General features: G+C 40.6%; 25 non-coding genes across 25 annotated transcripts; 8 read left to right on the top strand and 17 right to left on the bottom strand.

Moving 5' to 3' along the window:
• Positions 1 to 1,048: 1,048 nt before the first annotated feature.
• TRNAE-UUC (transfer RNA glutamic acid (anticodon UUC)) lies at positions 1,049 to 1,120 on the bottom strand. The gene has a single exon. It is a non-coding gene; the product is annotated as a tRNA-Glu (tRNA).
• An 88-nt stretch (positions 1,121 to 1,208) lies between these two features.
• TRNAM-CAU (transfer RNA methionine (anticodon CAU)) lies at positions 1,209 to 1,281 on the top strand. Its single transcript has one exon. It is a non-coding gene; the product is annotated as a tRNA-Met (tRNA).
• A 322-nt stretch (positions 1,282 to 1,603) lies between these two features.
• TRNAE-CUC (transfer RNA glutamic acid (anticodon CUC)) lies at positions 1,604 to 1,675 on the bottom strand. The gene has a single exon. It is a non-coding gene; the product is annotated as a tRNA-Glu (tRNA).
• Positions 1,676 to 2,562: 887 nt separating this feature from the next.
• On the top strand, positions 2,563 to 2,635 carry TRNAM-CAU (transfer RNA methionine (anticodon CAU)). The gene has a single exon. It is a non-coding gene; the product is annotated as a tRNA-Met (tRNA).
• A 322-nt stretch (positions 2,636 to 2,957) lies between these two features.
• On the bottom strand, positions 2,958 to 3,029 carry TRNAE-CUC (transfer RNA glutamic acid (anticodon CUC)). The gene has a single exon. It is a non-coding gene; the product is annotated as a tRNA-Glu (tRNA).
• Positions 3,030 to 4,256: 1,227 nt separating this feature from the next.
• On the top strand, positions 4,257 to 4,329 carry TRNAM-CAU (transfer RNA methionine (anticodon CAU)). The gene has a single exon. It is a non-coding gene; the product is annotated as a tRNA-Met (tRNA).
• A 322-nt stretch (positions 4,330 to 4,651) lies between these two features.
• TRNAE-CUC (transfer RNA glutamic acid (anticodon CUC)) lies at positions 4,652 to 4,723 on the bottom strand. Its single transcript has one exon. It is a non-coding gene; the product is annotated as a tRNA-Glu (tRNA).
• A 1,067-nt stretch (positions 4,724 to 5,790) lies between these two features.
• On the bottom strand, positions 5,791 to 5,862 carry TRNAE-UUC (transfer RNA glutamic acid (anticodon UUC)). The gene has a single exon. It is a non-coding gene; the product is annotated as a tRNA-Glu (tRNA).
• An 88-nt stretch (positions 5,863 to 5,950) lies between these two features.
• TRNAM-CAU (transfer RNA methionine (anticodon CAU)) lies at positions 5,951 to 6,023 on the top strand. Its single transcript has one exon. It is a non-coding gene; the product is annotated as a tRNA-Met (tRNA).
• Positions 6,024 to 6,345: 322 nt separating this feature from the next.
• Positions 6,346 to 6,417, bottom strand: TRNAE-CUC (transfer RNA glutamic acid (anticodon CUC)). The gene has a single exon. It is a non-coding gene; the product is annotated as a tRNA-Glu (tRNA).
• A 1,064-nt stretch (positions 6,418 to 7,481) lies between these two features.
• On the bottom strand, positions 7,482 to 7,553 carry TRNAE-UUC (transfer RNA glutamic acid (anticodon UUC)). The gene has a single exon. It is a non-coding gene; the product is annotated as a tRNA-Glu (tRNA).
• An 88-nt stretch (positions 7,554 to 7,641) lies between these two features.
• TRNAM-CAU (transfer RNA methionine (anticodon CAU)) lies at positions 7,642 to 7,714 on the top strand. The gene has a single exon. It is a non-coding gene; the product is annotated as a tRNA-Met (tRNA).
• A 322-nt stretch (positions 7,715 to 8,036) lies between these two features.
• Positions 8,037 to 8,108, bottom strand: TRNAE-CUC (transfer RNA glutamic acid (anticodon CUC)). The gene has a single exon. It is a non-coding gene; the product is annotated as a tRNA-Glu (tRNA).
• Positions 8,109 to 9,174: 1,066 nt separating this feature from the next.
• TRNAE-UUC (transfer RNA glutamic acid (anticodon UUC)) lies at positions 9,175 to 9,246 on the bottom strand. Its single transcript has one exon. It is a non-coding gene; the product is annotated as a tRNA-Glu (tRNA).
• An 88-nt stretch (positions 9,247 to 9,334) lies between these two features.
• TRNAM-CAU (transfer RNA methionine (anticodon CAU)) lies at positions 9,335 to 9,407 on the top strand. Its single transcript has one exon. It is a non-coding gene; the product is annotated as a tRNA-Met (tRNA).
• Positions 9,408 to 9,729: 322 nt separating this feature from the next.
• Positions 9,730 to 9,801, bottom strand: TRNAE-CUC (transfer RNA glutamic acid (anticodon CUC)). Its single transcript has one exon. It is a non-coding gene; the product is annotated as a tRNA-Glu (tRNA).
• A 1,065-nt stretch (positions 9,802 to 10,866) lies between these two features.
• On the bottom strand, positions 10,867 to 10,938 carry TRNAE-UUC (transfer RNA glutamic acid (anticodon UUC)). Its single transcript has one exon. It is a non-coding gene; the product is annotated as a tRNA-Glu (tRNA).
• An 88-nt stretch (positions 10,939 to 11,026) lies between these two features.
• TRNAM-CAU (transfer RNA methionine (anticodon CAU)) lies at positions 11,027 to 11,099 on the top strand. The gene has a single exon. It is a non-coding gene; the product is annotated as a tRNA-Met (tRNA).
• A 322-nt stretch (positions 11,100 to 11,421) lies between these two features.
• On the bottom strand, positions 11,422 to 11,493 carry TRNAE-CUC (transfer RNA glutamic acid (anticodon CUC)). The gene has a single exon. It is a non-coding gene; the product is annotated as a tRNA-Glu (tRNA).
• Positions 11,494 to 12,558: 1,065 nt separating this feature from the next.
• TRNAE-UUC (transfer RNA glutamic acid (anticodon UUC)) lies at positions 12,559 to 12,630 on the bottom strand. The gene has a single exon. It is a non-coding gene; the product is annotated as a tRNA-Glu (tRNA).
• An 88-nt stretch (positions 12,631 to 12,718) lies between these two features.
• On the top strand, positions 12,719 to 12,791 carry TRNAM-CAU (transfer RNA methionine (anticodon CAU)). Its single transcript has one exon. It is a non-coding gene; the product is annotated as a tRNA-Met (tRNA).
• A 322-nt stretch (positions 12,792 to 13,113) lies between these two features.
• TRNAE-CUC (transfer RNA glutamic acid (anticodon CUC)) lies at positions 13,114 to 13,185 on the bottom strand. The gene has a single exon. It is a non-coding gene; the product is annotated as a tRNA-Glu (tRNA).
• A 1,066-nt stretch (positions 13,186 to 14,251) lies between these two features.
• TRNAE-UUC (transfer RNA glutamic acid (anticodon UUC)) lies at positions 14,252 to 14,323 on the bottom strand. The gene has a single exon. It is a non-coding gene; the product is annotated as a tRNA-Glu (tRNA).
• A 444-nt stretch (positions 14,324 to 14,767) lies between these two features.
• On the bottom strand, positions 14,768 to 14,839 carry TRNAE-CUC (transfer RNA glutamic acid (anticodon CUC)). The gene has a single exon. It is a non-coding gene; the product is annotated as a tRNA-Glu (tRNA).
• A 1,065-nt stretch (positions 14,840 to 15,904) lies between these two features.
• On the bottom strand, positions 15,905 to 15,976 carry TRNAE-UUC (transfer RNA glutamic acid (anticodon UUC)). The gene has a single exon. It is a non-coding gene; the product is annotated as a tRNA-Glu (tRNA).
• Between the last annotated feature and the right edge of the window lie 56 nt (positions 15,977 to 16,032).

A 16,032-nucleotide genomic window follows, 5' to 3' on the forward strand; every position in this document is an offset into this window, starting at 1 on the left:
CAGTGACAATGTAAAAAAAAGAAGTTTACTACTTGACACAAGAAACTTCTGCAGTTCAATTTGCGCAACTTGCCTCGTTAACACAGTAGGAAGCAAATCCGTCTCATAAGCTAAAGGTTGAACTTTTGATGCTCAGAAGAGGCACTGGCCCCTTGTTTTTTCAATCAATTCTGTCTCCATCTTTGCTAGAGAGCCACCGATTTTTCCCATTCAGTACCAAAACATAACCGATTGCAGCAAAGAGGAGAGCTCTAATAACAGACAGGGAAAAAAGGGTTGCTGAGTCCCTTAAAACCTAGGAGTTACAAGTGAGAAATAAGAATGGTTTGAGCGTTGACCTCAAATGGTATGTGGTGCAAATAAATAACCCAAAACTCTGGTGGTTGACATTTTTGCTGCATAGAGCAGTTCCAACCTAAACTGATTCCATCTACAAGGTTTGTGGCAGTTTTTGAATGTGCGTACATATCCCAAAGGAGGTCACTCCCATAGCAGGAATTGAACCAGTCAACCAGCGATGCTAGGTCCTTTTCCGCATGGGGCAAGCTTTACACTAACCAACAAGACAGGTTTAAAAAAAAAAAAAAAAAAGAAGTTTTTTGCTTTGATTAAATAAATTTTACATTACTAAAGCTAAAACTTTCCACATGAACACCATAATTAGCATATCAGTTGGCAATCTGAAGAATATGAGTTTATTCCTCACATGTGGTACTACTCCCTCCTTTTCTCAGGAGACTGTGTTACCAACTCAGAACTTTCCCATTAATTTCTGAAATGTTTCCGATTGGAAATGAAGTAGGAGCCCTAATGACAGACAGAACACATGGATTGTTGGGCCCCTAACACTTTGGAGTAAAAAGGTGTAGTTGAGAATGAGTTAAGCTATGAAACAAAATTAAATCTTGTGCAAAAGGTCAGAATGAATGAAAAATACCCTGGTGTTCAGCATTTTTGACTGCAAAGTGCAAATTCTATCTGAAGTACTTTTATTTGCAAAACACATTTCAGTCTTTGAATGTTGGCAGTAGTACAGAAAAAAAGTGAATTCCCATACCGGGAGTCGAACCCGGGCCGCCTGGGTGAAAACCAGGAATCCTAACCGCTAGACCATATGGGAATAGATACCTTCAAGCTCGTTGACAATATGAAAAAAATAAGTTTCGTGCCTTGCACAAGAAGTGTCTGCAGATTAGCTTGTGTGTCTTGCCTCGTTAGCGCAGTAGGTAGCGCGTCAGTCTCATAATCTGAAGGTCGTGAGTTCGATCCTCACACGGGGCAGCATATTCCTCTTTTCTTAAGAGATATTGTCCCCAATTTAGAACTTTCCCTTTCAGTTCTAAAACGATTCTGATAATTAAGGAATTGTGAGCCCAAATGACAGACAGTACAAATGGGTTGTTGAGTCTCTTAACACCTTTGGTGTAAAAAGAGGTAGTTGGGAATGATTTGAGCTATGAAACCAAACTCAGTCTTGCGCCAAAAGTCGCAATGAATGGACAAAAAGCTGGTGCTCAGCATTTTTGACGGTTAAGTCCAAATTGTACCTGAGATACGTTTGACTGAAAATAACGCATCAGTAGTTAGTACAGAAAAGGGTACTTTCCCATACCGGGAGTCGAACCCGGGCCGCCTGGGTGAGAACCAGGAATCCTAACCGCTAGACCATATGGGAAATGATGCATAGCGGTATCAGTGACAATGTAAAAAAAAGAAGTTTACTACTTGACACAAGAAACTTATGCAGTTCAATTTGCGCAACTTGCCTCGTTAACACAGTAGGAAGCAAATCCGTCTCATAAGCTAAAGGTTGAACTTTTGATGCTCAGAAGAGGCACTGGACCCTTGTTTTTTCAATCAATTCTGTCTCCATCTTTGCTAGAGAGCCACCGATTTTTCCCATTCAGTACCAAAACATAACCGATTGCAGCAAAGAGGAGAGCTCTAATAACAGACAGGGAAAAAAGGGTTGCTGAGTCCCTTAAAACCTAGGAGTTACAAGTGAGAAATAAGAATGGTTTGAGCGTTGACCTCAAATGGTATGTGGTGCAAATAAATAACCCAAAACTCTGGTGGTTGACATTTTTGCTGCATAGAGCAGTTCCAACCTAAACTGATTCCATCTACAAGGTTTGTGGCAGTTTTTGAATGTGCGTACATATGCCAAAGGAGGTCACTCCCATAGCAGGAATTGAACCAGTCAACCAGCGATGCTAGGTCCTTTTCCGCATGGGGCAAGCTTTACACTAAAATTAAATCTTGTGCAAAAGGTCAGAATGAATGAAAAATACCCTGGTGTTCAGCATTTTTGACTGCAAAGTGCAAATTCTATCTGAAGTACTTTTATTTGCAAAACACATTTCAGTCTTTGAATGTTGGCAGTAGTACAGAAAAAAAGTGAATTCCCATACCGGGAGTCGAACCCGGGCCGCCTGGGTGAAAACCAAGAATCCTAACCGCTAGACCATATGGGAATAGATACCTTCAAGCTCGTTGACAATATGAAAAAAATAAGTTTCGTGCCTTGCACAAGAAGTGTCTGCAGATTAGCTTGTGTGTCTTGCCTCGTTAGCGCAGTAGGTAGCGCGTCAGTCTCATAATCTGAAGGTCGTGAGTTCGATCCTCACACGGGGCAGCATATTCCTCTTTTCTTAAGAGATATTGTCCCCAATTTAGAACTTTCCCTTTCAGTTCTAAAACGATTCTGATAATTAAGGAATTGTGAGCCCAAATGACAGACAGTACAAATGGGTTGTTGAGTCTCTTAACACCTTTGGTGTAAAAAGAGGTAGTTGGGAATGATTTGAGCTATGAAACCAAACTCAGTCTTGCGCCAAAAGTCGCAATGAATGGACAAAAAGCTGGTGCTCAGCATTTTTGACGGTTAAGTCCAAATTGTACCTGAGATACGTTTGACTGAAAATAACGCATCAGTAGTTAGTACAGAAAAGGGTACTTTCCCATACCGGGAGTCGAACCCGGGCCGCCTGGGTGAGAACCAGGAATCCTAACCGCTAGACCATATGGGAAATGATGCATAGCGGTATCAGTGACAATGTAAAAAAAAGAAGTTTACTACTTGACACAAGAAACTTATGCAGTTCAATTTGCGCAACTTGCCTCGTTAACACAGTAGGAAGCAAATCCGTCTCATAAGCTAAAGGTTGAACTTTTGATGCTCAGAAGAGGCACTGGACCCTTGTTTTTTCAATCAATTCTGTCTCCATCTTTGCTAGAGAGCCACCGATTTTTCCCATTCAGTACCAAAACATAACCGATTGCAGCAAAGAGGAGAGCTCTAATAACAGACAGGGAAAAAAGGGTTGCTGAGTCCCTTAAAACCTAGGAGTTACAAGTGAGAAATAAGAATGGTTTGAGCGTTGACCTCAAATGGTATGTGGTGCAAATAAATAACCCAAAACTCTGGTGGTTGACATTTTTGCTGCATAGAGCAGTTCCAACCTAAACTGATTCCATCTACAAGGTTTGTGGCAGTTTTTGAATGTGCGTACATATGCCAAAGGAGGTCACTCCCATAGCAGGAATTGAACCAGTCAACCAGCGATGCTAGGTCCTTTTCCGCATGGGGCAAGCTTTACACTAACCAACAAGACAGGTTTAAAAAAAAAAAAAAAAAAAGAAGTTTTTTGCTTTGATTAAATAAATTTTACATTACTAAAGCTAAAACTTTCCACATGAACACCATAATTAGCATATCAGTTGGCAATCTGAAGAATATGAGTTTATTCCTCACATGTGGTACTACTCCCTCCTTTTCTCAGGAGACTGTGTTACCAACTCAGAACTTTCCCATTAATTTCTGAAATGTTTCCGATTGGAAATGAAGTAGGAGCCCTAATGACAGACAGAACACATGGATTGTTGGGCCCCTAACACTTTGGAGTAAAAAGGTGTAGTTGAGAATGAGTTAAGCTATGAAACAAAATTAAATCTTGTGCAAAAGGTCAGAATGAATGAAAAATACCCTGGTGTTCAGCATTTTTGACTGCAAAGTGCAAATTCTATCTGAAGTACTTTTATTTGCAAAACACATTTCAGTCTTTGAATGTTGGCAGTAGTACAGAAAAAAAGTGAATTCCCATACCGGGAGTCGAACTCGGGCCGCCTGGGTGAAAACCAGGAATCCTAACCGCTAGACCATATGGGAATAGATACCTTCAAGCTCGTTGACAATATGAAAAAAATAAGTTTCGTGCCTTGCACAAGAAGTGTCTGCAGATTAGCTTGTGTGTCTTGCCTCGTTAGCGCAGTAGGTAGCGCGTCAGTCTCATAATCTGAAGGTCGTGAGTTCGATCCTCACACGGGGCAGCATATTCCTCTTTTCTTAAGAGATATTGTCCCCAATTTAGAACTTTCCCTTTCAGTTCTAAAACGATTCTGATAATTAAGGAATTGTGAGCCCAAATGACAGACAGTACAAATGGGTTGTTGAGTCTCTTAACACCTTTGGTGTAAAAAGAGGTAGTTGGGAATGATTTGAGCTATGAAACCAAACTCAGTCTTGCGCCAAAAGTCGCAATGAATGGACAAAAAGCTGGTGCTCAGCATTTTTGACGGTTAAGTCCAAATTGTACCTGAGATACGTTTGACTGAAAATAACGCATCAGTAGTTAGTACAGAAAAGGGTACTTTCCCATACCGGGAGTCGAACCCGGGCCGCCTGGGTGAGAACCAGGAATCCTAACCGCTAGACCATATGGGAAATGATGCATAGCGGTATCAGTGACAATGTAAAAAAAAGAAGTTTACTACTTGACACAAGAAACTTCTGCAGTTCAATTTGCGCAACTTGCCTCGTTAACACAGTAGGAAGCAAATCCGTCTCATAAGCTAAAGGTTGAACTTTTGATGCTCAGAAGAGGCACTGGCCCCTTGTTTTTTCAATCAATTCTGTCTCCATCTTTGCTAGAGAGCCACCGATTTTTCCCATTCAGTACCAAAACATAACCGATTGCAGCAAAGAGGAGAGCTCTAATAACAGACAGGGAAAAAAGGGTTGCTGAGTCCCTTAAAACCTAGGAGTTACAAGTGAGAAATAAGAATGGTTTGAGCGTTGACCTCAAATGGTATGTGGTGCAAATAAATAACCCAAAACTCTGGTGGTTGACATTTTTGCTGCATAGAGCAGTTCCAACCTAAACTGATTCCATCTACAAGGTTTGTGGCAGTTTTTGAATGTGCGTACATATGCCAAAGGAGGTCACTCCCATAGCAGGAATTGAACCAGTCAACCAGCGATGCTAGGTCCTTTTCCGCATGGGGCAAGCTTTACACTAACCAACAAGACAGGTTTAAAAAAAAAAAAAAAAAAAGAAGTTTTTTGCTTTGATTAAATAAATTTTACATTACTAAAGCTAAAACTTTCCACATGAACACCATAATTAGCATATCAGTTGGCAATCTGAAGAATATGAGTTTATTCCTCACATGTGGTACTACTCCCTCCTTTTCTCAGGAGACTGTGTTACCAACTCAGAACTTTCCCATTAATTTCTGAAATGTTTCCGATTGGAAATGAAGTAGGAGCCCTAATGACAGACAGAACACATGGATTGTTGGGCCCCTAACACTTTGGAGTAAAAAGGTGTAGTTGAGAATGAGTTAAGCTATGAAACAAAATTAAATCTTGTGCAAAAGGTCAGAATGAATGAAAAATACCCTGGTGTTCAGCATTTTTGACTGCAAAGTGCAAATTCTATCTGAAGTACTTTTATTTGCAAAACACATTTCAGTCTTTGAATGTTGGCAGTAGTACAGAAAAAAAGTGAATTCCCATACCGGGAGTCGAACCCGGGCCGCCTGGGTGAAAACCAGGAATCCTAACCGCTAGACCATATGGGAATAGATACCTTCAAGCTCGTTGACAATATGAAAAAAATAAGTTTCGTGCCTTGCACAAGAAGTGTCTGCAGATTAGCTTGTGTGTCTTGCCTCGTTAGCGCAGTAGGTAGCGCGTCAGTCTCATAATCTGAAGGTCGTGAGTTCGATCCTCACACGGGGCAGCATATTCCTCTTTTCTTAAGAGATATTGTCCCCAATTTAGAACTTTCCCTTTCAGTTCTAAAATGATTCTGATAATGAAGAAATTGTGAGCCCAAATGACAGACAGTACAAATGGGTTGTTGAGTCTCTTAACACCTTTGGTGTAAAAAGAGGTAGTTGGGAATGATTTGAGCTATGAAACCAAACTCAGTCTTGCGCCAAAAGTCGCAATGAATGGACAAAAAGCTGGTGCTCAGCATTTTTGACGGTTAAGTCCAAATTGTACCTGAGATACGTTTGACTGAAAATAACGCATCAGTAGTTAGTACAGAAAAGGGTACTTTCCCATACCGGGAGTCGAACCCGGGCCGCCTGGGTGAGAACCAGGAATCCTAACCGCTAGACCATATGGGAAATGATGCATAGCGGTATCAGTGACAATGTAAAAAAAAGAAGTTTACTACTTGACACAAGAAACTTCTGCAGTTCAATTTGCGCAACTTGCCTCGTTAACACAGTAGGAAGCAAATCCGTCTCATAAGCTAAAGGTTGAACTTTTGATGCTCAGAAGAGGCACTGGCCCCTTGTTTTTTCAATCAATTCTGTCTCCATCTTTGCTAGAGAGCCACCGATTTTTCCCATTCAGTACCAAAACATAACCGATTGCAGCAAAGAGGAGAGCTCTAATAACAGACAGGGAAAAAAGGGTTGCTGAGTCCCTTAAAACCTAGGAGTTACAAGTGAGAAATAAGAATGGTTTGAGCGTTGACCTCAAATGGTATGTGGTGCAAATAAATAACCCAAAACTCTGGTGGTTGACATTTTTGCTGCATAGAGCAGTTCCAACCTAAACTGATTCCATCTACAAGGTTCGTGGCAGTTTTTGAATGTGCGTACATATGCCAAAGGAGGTCACTCCCATAGCAGGAATTGAACCAGTCAACCAGCGATGCTAGGTCCTTTTCCGCATGGGGCAAGCTTTACACTAACCAACAAGACAGGTTTAAAAAAAAAAAAAAAAGAAGTTTTTTGCTTTGATTAAATAAATTTTACATTACTAAAGCTAAAACTTTCCACATGAACACCATAATTAGCATATCAGTTGGCAATCTGAAGAATATGAGTTTATTCCTCACATGTGGTACTACTCCCTCCTTTTCTCAGGAGACTGTGTTACCAACTCAGAACTTTCCCATTAATTTCTGAAATGTTTCCGATTGGAAATGAAGTAGGAGCCCTAATGACAGACAGAACACATGGATTGTTGGGCCCCTAACACTTTGGAGTAAAAAGGTGTAGTTGAGAATGAGTTAAGCTATGAAACAAAATTAAATCTTGTGCAAAAGGTCAGAATGAATGAAAAATACCCTGGTGTTCAGCATTTTTGACTGCAAAGTGCAAATTCTATCTGAAGTACTTTTATTTGCAAAACACATTTCAGTCTTTGAATGTTGGCAGTAGTACAGAAAAAAAGTGAATTCCCATACCGGGAGTCGAACCCGGGCCGCCTGGGTGAAAACCAGGAATCCTAACCGCTAGACCATATGGGAATAGATACCTTCAAGCTCGTTGACAATATGAAAAAAATAAGTTTCGTGCCTTGCACAAGAAGTGTCTGCAGATTAGCTTGTGTGTCTTGCCTCGTTAGCGCAGTAGGTAGCGCGTCAGTCTCATAATCTGAAGGTCGTGAGTTCGATCCTCACACGGGGCAGCATATTCCTCTTTTCTTAAGAGATATTGTCCCCAATTTAGAACTTTCCCTTTCAGTTCTAAAATGATTCTGATAATGAAGAAATTGTGAGCCCAAATGACAGACAGTACAAATGGGTTGTTGAGTCTCTTAACACCTTTGGTGTAAAAAGAGGTAGTTGGGAATGATTTGAGCTATGAAACCAAACTCAGTCTTGCGCCAAAAGTCGCAATGAATGGACAAAAAGCTGGTGCTCAGCATTTTTGACGGTTAAGTCCAAATTGTACCTGAGATACGTTTGACTGAAAATAACGCATCAGTAGTTAGTACAGAAAAGGGTACTTTCCCATACCGGGAGTCGAACCCGGGCCGCCTGGGTGAGAACCAGGAATCCTAACCGCTAGACCATATGGGAAATGATGCATAGCGGTATCAGTGACAATGTAAAAAAAAGAAGTTTACTACTTGACACAAGAAACTTCTGCAGTTCAATTTGCGCAACTTGCCTCGTTAACACAGTAGGAAGCAAATCCGTCTCATAAGCTAAAGGTTGAACTTTTGATGCTCAGAAGAGGCACTGGCCCCTTGTTTTTTCAATCAATTCTGTCTCCATCTTTGCTAGAGAGCCACCGATTTTTCCCATTCAGTACCAAAACATAACCGATTGCAGCAAAGAGGAGAGCTCTAATAACAGACAGGGAAAAAAGGGTTGCTGAGTCCCTTAAAACCTAGGAGTTACAAGTGAGAAATAAGAATGGTTTGAGCGTTGACCTCAAATGGTATGTGGTGCAAATAAATAACCCAAAACTCTGGTGGTTGACATTTTTGCTGCATAGAGCAGTTCCAACCTAAACTGATTCCATCTACAAGGTTTGTGGCAGTTTTTGAATGTGCGTACATATGCCAAAGGAGGTCACTCCCATAGCAGGAATTGAACCAGTCAACCAGCGATGCTAGGTCCTTTTCCGCATGGGGCAAGCTTTACACTAACCAACAAGACAGGTTTAAAAAAAAAAAAAAAAAAAGAAGTTTTTTGCTTTGATTAAATAAATTTTACATTACTAAAGCTAAAACTTTCCACATGAACACCATAATTAGCATATCAGTTGGCAATCTGAAGAATATGAGTTTATTCCTCACATGTGGTACTACTCCCTCCTTTTCTCAGGAGACTGTGTTACCAACTCAGAACTTTCCCATTAATTTCTGAAATGTTTCCGATTGGAAATGAAGTAGGAGCCCTAATGACAGACAGAACACATGGATTGTTGGGCCCCTAACACTTTGGAGTAAAAAGGTGTAGTTGAGAATGAGTTAAGCTATGAAACAAAATTAAATCTTGTGCAAAAGGTCAGAATGAATGAAAAATACCCTGGTGTTCAGCATTTTTGACTGCAAAGTGCAAATTCTATCTGAAGTACTTTTATTTGCAAAACACATTTCAGTCTTTGAATGTTGGCAGTAGTACAGAAAAAAGTGAATTCCCATACCGGGAGTCGAACCCGGGCCGCCTGGGTGAAAACCAGGAATCCTAACCGCTAGACCATATGGGAATAGATACCTTCAAGCTCGTTGACAATATGAAAAAAATAAGTTTCGTGCCTTGCACAAGAAGTGTCTGCAGATTAGCTTGTGTGTCTTGCCTCGTTAGCGCAGTAGGTAGCGCGTCAGTCTCATAATCTGAAGGTCGTGAGTTCGATCCTCACACGGGGCAGCATATTCCTCTTTTCTTAAGAGATATTGTCCCCAATTTAGAACTTTCCCTTTCAGTTCTAAAATGATTCTGATAATGAAGAAATTGTGAGCCCAAATGACAGACAGTACAAATGGGTTGTTGAGTCTCTTAACACCTTTGGTGTAAAAAGAGGTAGTTGGGAATGATTTGAGCTATGAAACCAAACTCAGTCTTGCGCCAAAAGTCGCAATGAATGGACAAAAAGCTGGTGCTCAGCATTTTTGACGGTTAAGTCCAAATTGTACCTGAGATACGTTTGACTGAAAATAACGCATCAGTAGTTAGTACAGAAAAGGGTACTTTCCCATACCGGGAGTCGAACCCGGGCCGCCTGGGTGAGAACCAGGAATCCTAACCGCTAGACCATATGGGAAATGATGCATAGCGGTATCAGTGACAATGTAAAAAAAAGAAGTTTACTACTTGACACAAGAAACTTCTGCAGTTCAATTTGCGCAACTTGCCTCGTTAACACAGTAGGAAGCAAATCCGTCTCATAAGCTAAAGGTTGAACTTTTGATGCTCAGAAGAGGCACTGGCCCCTTGTTTTTTCAATCAATTCTGTCTCCATCTTTGCTAGAGAGCCACCGATTTTTCCCATTCAGTACCAAAACATAACCGATTGCAGCAAAGAGGAGAGCTCTAATAACAGACAGGGAAAAAAGGGTTGCTGAGTCCCTTAAAACCTAGGAGTTACAAGTGAGAAATAAGAATGGTTTGAGCGTTGACCTCAAATGGTATGTGGTGCAAATAAATAACCCAAAACTCTGGTGGTTGACATTTTTGCTGCATAGAGCAGTTCCAACCTAAACTGATTCCATCTACAAGGTTTGTGGCAGTTTTTGAATGTGCGTACATATGCCAAAGGAGGTCACTCCCATAGCAGGAATTGAACCAGTCAACCAGCGATGCTAGGTCCTTTTCCGCATGGGGCAAGCTTTACACTAACCAACAAGACAGGTTTAAAAAAAAAAAAAAAAAAGAAGTTTTTTGCTTTGATTAAATAAATTTTACATTACTAAAGCTAAAACTTTCCACATGAACACCATAATTAGCATATCAGTTGGCAATCTGAAGAATATGAGTTTATTCCTCACATGTGGTACTACTCCCTCCTTTTCTCAGGAGACTGTGTTACCAACTCAGAACTTTCCCATTAATTTCTGAAATGTTTCCGATTGGAAATGAAGTAGGAGCCCTAATGACAGACAGAACACATGGATTGTTGGGCCCCTAACACTTTGGAGTAAAAAGGTGTAGTTGAGAATGAGTTAAGCTATGAAACAAAATTAAATCTTGTGCAAAAGGTCAGAATGAATGAAAAATACCCTGGTGTTCAGCATTTTTGACTGCAAAGTGCAAATTCTATCTGAAGTACTTTTATTTGCAAAACACATTTCAGTCTTTGAATGTTGGCAGTAGTACAGAAAAAAGTGAATTCCCATACCGGGAGTCGAACCCGGGCCGCCTGGGTGAAAACCAGGAATCCTAACCGCTAGACCATATGGGAATAGATACCTTCAAGCTCGTTGACAATATGAAAAAAATAAGTTTCGTGCCTTGCACAAGAAGTGTCTGCAGATTAGCTTGTGTGTCTTGCCTCGTTAGCGCAGTAGGTAGCGCGTCAGTCTCATAATCTGAAGGTCGTGAGTTCGATCCTCACACGGGGCAGCATATTCCTCTTTTCTTAAGAGATATTGTCCCCAATTTAGAACTTTCCCTTTCAGTTCTAAAATGATTCTGATAATGAAGAAATTGTGAGCCCAAATGACAGACAGTACAAATGGGTTGTTGAGTCTCTTAACACCTTTGGTGTAAAAAGAGGTAGTTGGGAATGATTTGAGCTATGAAACCAAACTCAGTCTTGCGCCAAAAGTCGCAATGAATGGACAAAAAGCTGGTGCTCAGCATTTTTGACGGTTAAGTCCAAATTGTACCTGAGATACGTTTGACTGAAAATAACGCATCAGTAGTTAGTACAGAAAAGGGTACTTTCCCATACCGGGAGTCGAACCCGGGCCGCCTGGGTGAGAACCAGGAATCCTAACCGCTAGACCATATGGGAAATGATGCATAGCGGTATCAGTGACAATGTAAAAAAAAGAAGTTTACTACTTGACACAAGAAACTTCTGCAGTTCAATTTGCGCAACTTGCCTCGTTAACACAGTAGGAAGCAAATCCGTCTCATAAGCTAAAGGTTGAACTTTTGATGCTCAGAAGAGGCACTGGCCCCTTGTTTTTTCAATCAATTCTGTCTCCATCTTTGCTAGAGAGCCACCGATTTTTCCCATTCAGTACCAAAACATAACCGATTGCAGCAAAGAGGAGAGCTCTAATAACAGACAGGGAAAAAAGGGTTGCTGAGTCCCTTAAAACCTAGGAGTTACAAGTGAGAAATAAGAATGGTTTGAGCGTTGACCTCAAATGGTATGTGGTGCAAATAAATAACCCAAAACTCTGGTGGTTGACATTTTTGCTGCATAGAGCAGTTCCAACCTAAACTGATTCCATCTACAAGGTTTGTGGCAGTTTTTGAATGTGCGTACATATGCCAAAGGAGGTCACTCCCATAGCAGGAATTGAACCAGTCAACCAGCGATGCTAGGTCCTTTTCCGCATGGGGCAAGCTTTACACTAACCAACAAGACAGGTTTAAAAAAAAAAAAAAAAAAGAAGTTTTTTGCTTTGATTAAATAAATTTTACATTACTAAAGCTAAAACTTTCCACATGAACACCATAATTAGCATATCAGTTGGCAATCTGAAGAATATGAGTTTATTCCTCACATGTGGTACTACTCCCTCCTTTTCTCAGGAGACTGTGTTACCAACTCAGAACTTTCCCATTAATTTCTGAAATGTTTCCGATTGGAAATGAAGTAGGAGCCCTAATGACAGACAGAACACATGGATTGTTGGGCCCCTAACACTTTGGAGTAAAAAGGTGTAGTTGAGAATGAGTTAAGCTATGAAACAAAATTAAATCTTGTGCAAAAGGTCAGAATGAATGAAAAATACCCTGGTGTTCAGCATTTTTGACTGCAAAGTGCAAATTCTATCTGAAGTACTTTTATTTGCAAAACACATTTCAGTCTTTGAATGTTGGCAGTAGTACAGAAAAAAGTGAATTCCCATACCGGGAGTCGAACCCGGGCCGCCTGGGTGAAAACCAGGAATCCTAACCGCTAGACCATATGGGAATAGATACCTTCAAGCTCGTTGACAATATGAAAAAAATAAGTTTCGTGCCTTGCACAAGAAGTGTCTGCAGATTAGCTTGTGTGTCTTGCCTCGTTAGCGCAGTAGGTAGCGCGTCAGTCTCATAATCTGAAGGTCGTGAGTTCGATCCTCACACGGGGCAGCATATTCCTCTTTTCTTAAGAGATATTGTCCCCAATTTAGAACTTTCCCTTTCAGTTCTAAAATGATTCTGATAATGAAGAAATTGTGAGCCCAAATGACAGACAGTACAAATGGGTTGTTGAGTCTCTTAACACCTTTGGTGTAAAAAGAGGTAGTTGGGAATGATTTGAGCTATGAAACCAAACTCAGTCTTGCGCCAAAAGTCGCAATGAATGGACAAAAAGCTGGTGCTCAGCATTTTTGACGGTTAAGTCCAAATTGTACCTGAGATACGTTTGACTGAAAATAACGCATCAGTAGTTAGTACAGAAAAGGGTACTTTCCCATACCGGGAGTCGAACCCGGGCCGCCTGGGTGAGAACCAGGAATCCTAACCGCTAGACCATATGGGAAATGATGCATAGCGGTATCAGTGACAATGTAAAAAAAAGAAGTTTACTACTTGACACAAGAAACTTCTGCAGTTCAATTTGCGCAACTTGCCTCGTTAACACAGTAGGAAGCAAATCCGTCTCATAAGCTAAAGGTTGAACTTTTGATGCTCAGAAGAGGCACTGGCCCCTTGTTTTTTCAATCAATTCTGTCTCCATCTTTGCTAGAGAGCCACCGATTTTTCCCATTCAGTACCAAAACATAACCGATTGCAGCAAAGAGGAGAGCTCTAATAACAGACAGGGAAAAAAGGGTTGCTGAGTCCCTTAAAACCTAGGAGTTACAAGTGAGAAATAAGAATGGTTTGAGCGTTGACCTCAAATGGTATGTGGTGCAAATAAATAACCCAAAACTCTGGTGGTTGACATTTTTGCTGCATAGAGCAGTTCCAACCTAAACTGATTCCATCTACAAGGTTCGTGGCAGTTTTTGAATGTGCGTACATATGCCAAAGGAGGTCACTCCCATAGCAGGAATTGAACCAGTCAACCAGCGATGCTAGGTCCTTTTCCGCATGGGGCAAGCTTTACACTAACCAACAAGACAGGTTTAAAAAAAAAAAAAAAAAAAGAAGTTTTTTGCTTTGATTAAATAAATTTTACATTACTAAAGCTAAAACTTTCCACATGAACACCATAATTAGCATATCAGTTGGCAATTTGAAGAATATGAGTTTATTCCTCACATGTGGTACTACTCCCTCCTTTTCTCAGGAGACTGTGTTACCAACTCAGAACTTTCCCATTAATTTCTGAAATGTTTCCGATTGGAAATGAAGTAGGAGCCCTAATGACAGACAGAACACATGGATTGTTGGGCCCCTAACACTTTGGAGTAAAAAGGTGTAGTTGAGAATGAGTTAAGCTATGAAACAAAATTAAATCTTGTGCAAAAGGTCAGAATGAATGAAAAATACCCTGGTGTTCAGCATTTTTGACTGCAAAGTGCAAATTCTATCTGAAGTACTTTTATTTGCAAAACACATTTCAGTCTTTGAATGTTGGCAGTAGTACAGAAAAAAGTGAATTCCCATACCGGGAGTCGAACCCGGGCCGCCTGGGTGAAAACCAGGAATCCTAACCGCTAGACCATATGGGAATAGATACCTTCAAGCTCGTTGACAATATGAAAAAAATAAGTTTCGTGCCTTGCACAAGAAGTGTCTGCAGATTAGCTTGTGTGTCTTGCCTCGTTAGTGAGTTCGATCCTCACACGGGGCAGCATATTCCTCTTTTCTTAAGAGATATTGTCCCCAATTTAGAACTTTCCCTTTCAGTTCTAAAATGATTCTGATAATGAAGAAATTGTGAGCCCAAATGACAGACAGTACAAATGGGTTGTTGAGTCTCTTAACACCTTTGGTGTAAAAAGAGGTAGTTGGGAATGATTTGAGCTATGAAACCAAACTCAGTCTTGCGCCAAAAGTCGCAATGAATGGACAAAAAGCTGGTGCTCAGCATTTTTGACGGTTAAGTCCAAATTGTACCTGAGATACGTTTGACTGAAAATAACGCATCAGTAGTTAGTACAGAAAAGGGTACTTTCCCATACCGGGAGTCGAACCCGGGCCGCCTGGGTGAGAACCAGGAATCCTAACCGCTAGACCATATGGGAAATGATGCATAGCGGTATCAGTGACAATGTAAAAAAAAGAAGTTTACTACTTGACACAAGAAACTTCTGCAGTTCAATTTGCGCAACTTGCCTCGTTAACACAGTAGGAAGCAAATCCGTCTCATAAGCTAAAGGTTGAACTTTTGATGCTCAGAAGAGGCACTGGCCCCTTGTTTTTTCAATCAATTCTGTCTCCATCTTTGCTAGAGAGCCACCGATTTTTCCCATTCAGTACCAAAACATAACCGATTGCAGCAAAGAGGAGAGCTCTAATAACAGACAGGGAAAAAAGGGTTGCTGAGTCCCTTAAAACCTAGGAGTTACAAGTGAGAAATAAGAATGGTTTGAGCGTTGACCTCAAATGGTATGTGGTGCAAATAAATAACCCAAAACTCTGGTGGTTGACATTTTTGCTGCATAGAGCAGTTCCAACCTAAACTGATTCCATCTACAAGGTTCGTGGCAGTTTTTGAATGTGCGTACATATGCCAAAGGAGGTCACTCCCATAGCAGGAATTGAACCAGTCAACCAGCGATGCTAGGTCCTTTTCCGCATGGGGCAAGCTTTACACTAACCAACAAGACAGGTTTAAAAAAAAAAAAAAAAAAGAAGTTTTTTGCTTTGATTAAATAAATTTTACATTACTAAAGCTAAAACTTTCCACATGAACACCATAATTAGCATATCAGTTGGCAATCTGAAGAATATGAGTTTATTCCTCACATGTGGTACTACTCCCTCCTTTTCTCAGGAGACTGTGTTACCAACTCAGAACTTTCCCATTAATTTCTGAAATGTTTCCGATTGGAAATGAAGTAGGAGCCCTAATGACAGACAGAACACATGGATTGTTGGGCCCCTAACACTTTGGAGTAAAAAGGTGTAGTTGAGAATGAGTTAAGCTATGAAACAAAATTAAATTTTGTGCAAAAGGTCAGAATGAATGAAAAATACCCTGGTGTTCAGCATTTTTGACTGCAAAGTGCAAATTCTATCTGAAGTACTTTTATTTGCAAAACACATTTCAGTCTTTGAATGTTGGCAGTAGTACAGAAAAAAGTGAATTCCCATACCGGGAGTCGAACCCGGGCCGCCTGGGTGAAAACCAGGAATCCTAACCGCTAGACCATATGGGAATAGATACCTTCAAGCTCGTTGACAATATGAAAAAAATAAGTTTCGTGCCTTGCAC

This window comes from Ranitomeya imitator, unplaced genomic scaffold, assembly GCF_032444005.1.
Source record: "Ranitomeya imitator isolate aRanImi1 unplaced genomic scaffold, aRanImi1.pri SCAFFOLD_252, whole genome shotgun sequence".
Classification (NCBI taxonomy): domain Eukaryota; kingdom Metazoa; phylum Chordata; class Amphibia; order Anura; family Dendrobatidae; genus Ranitomeya; species Ranitomeya imitator.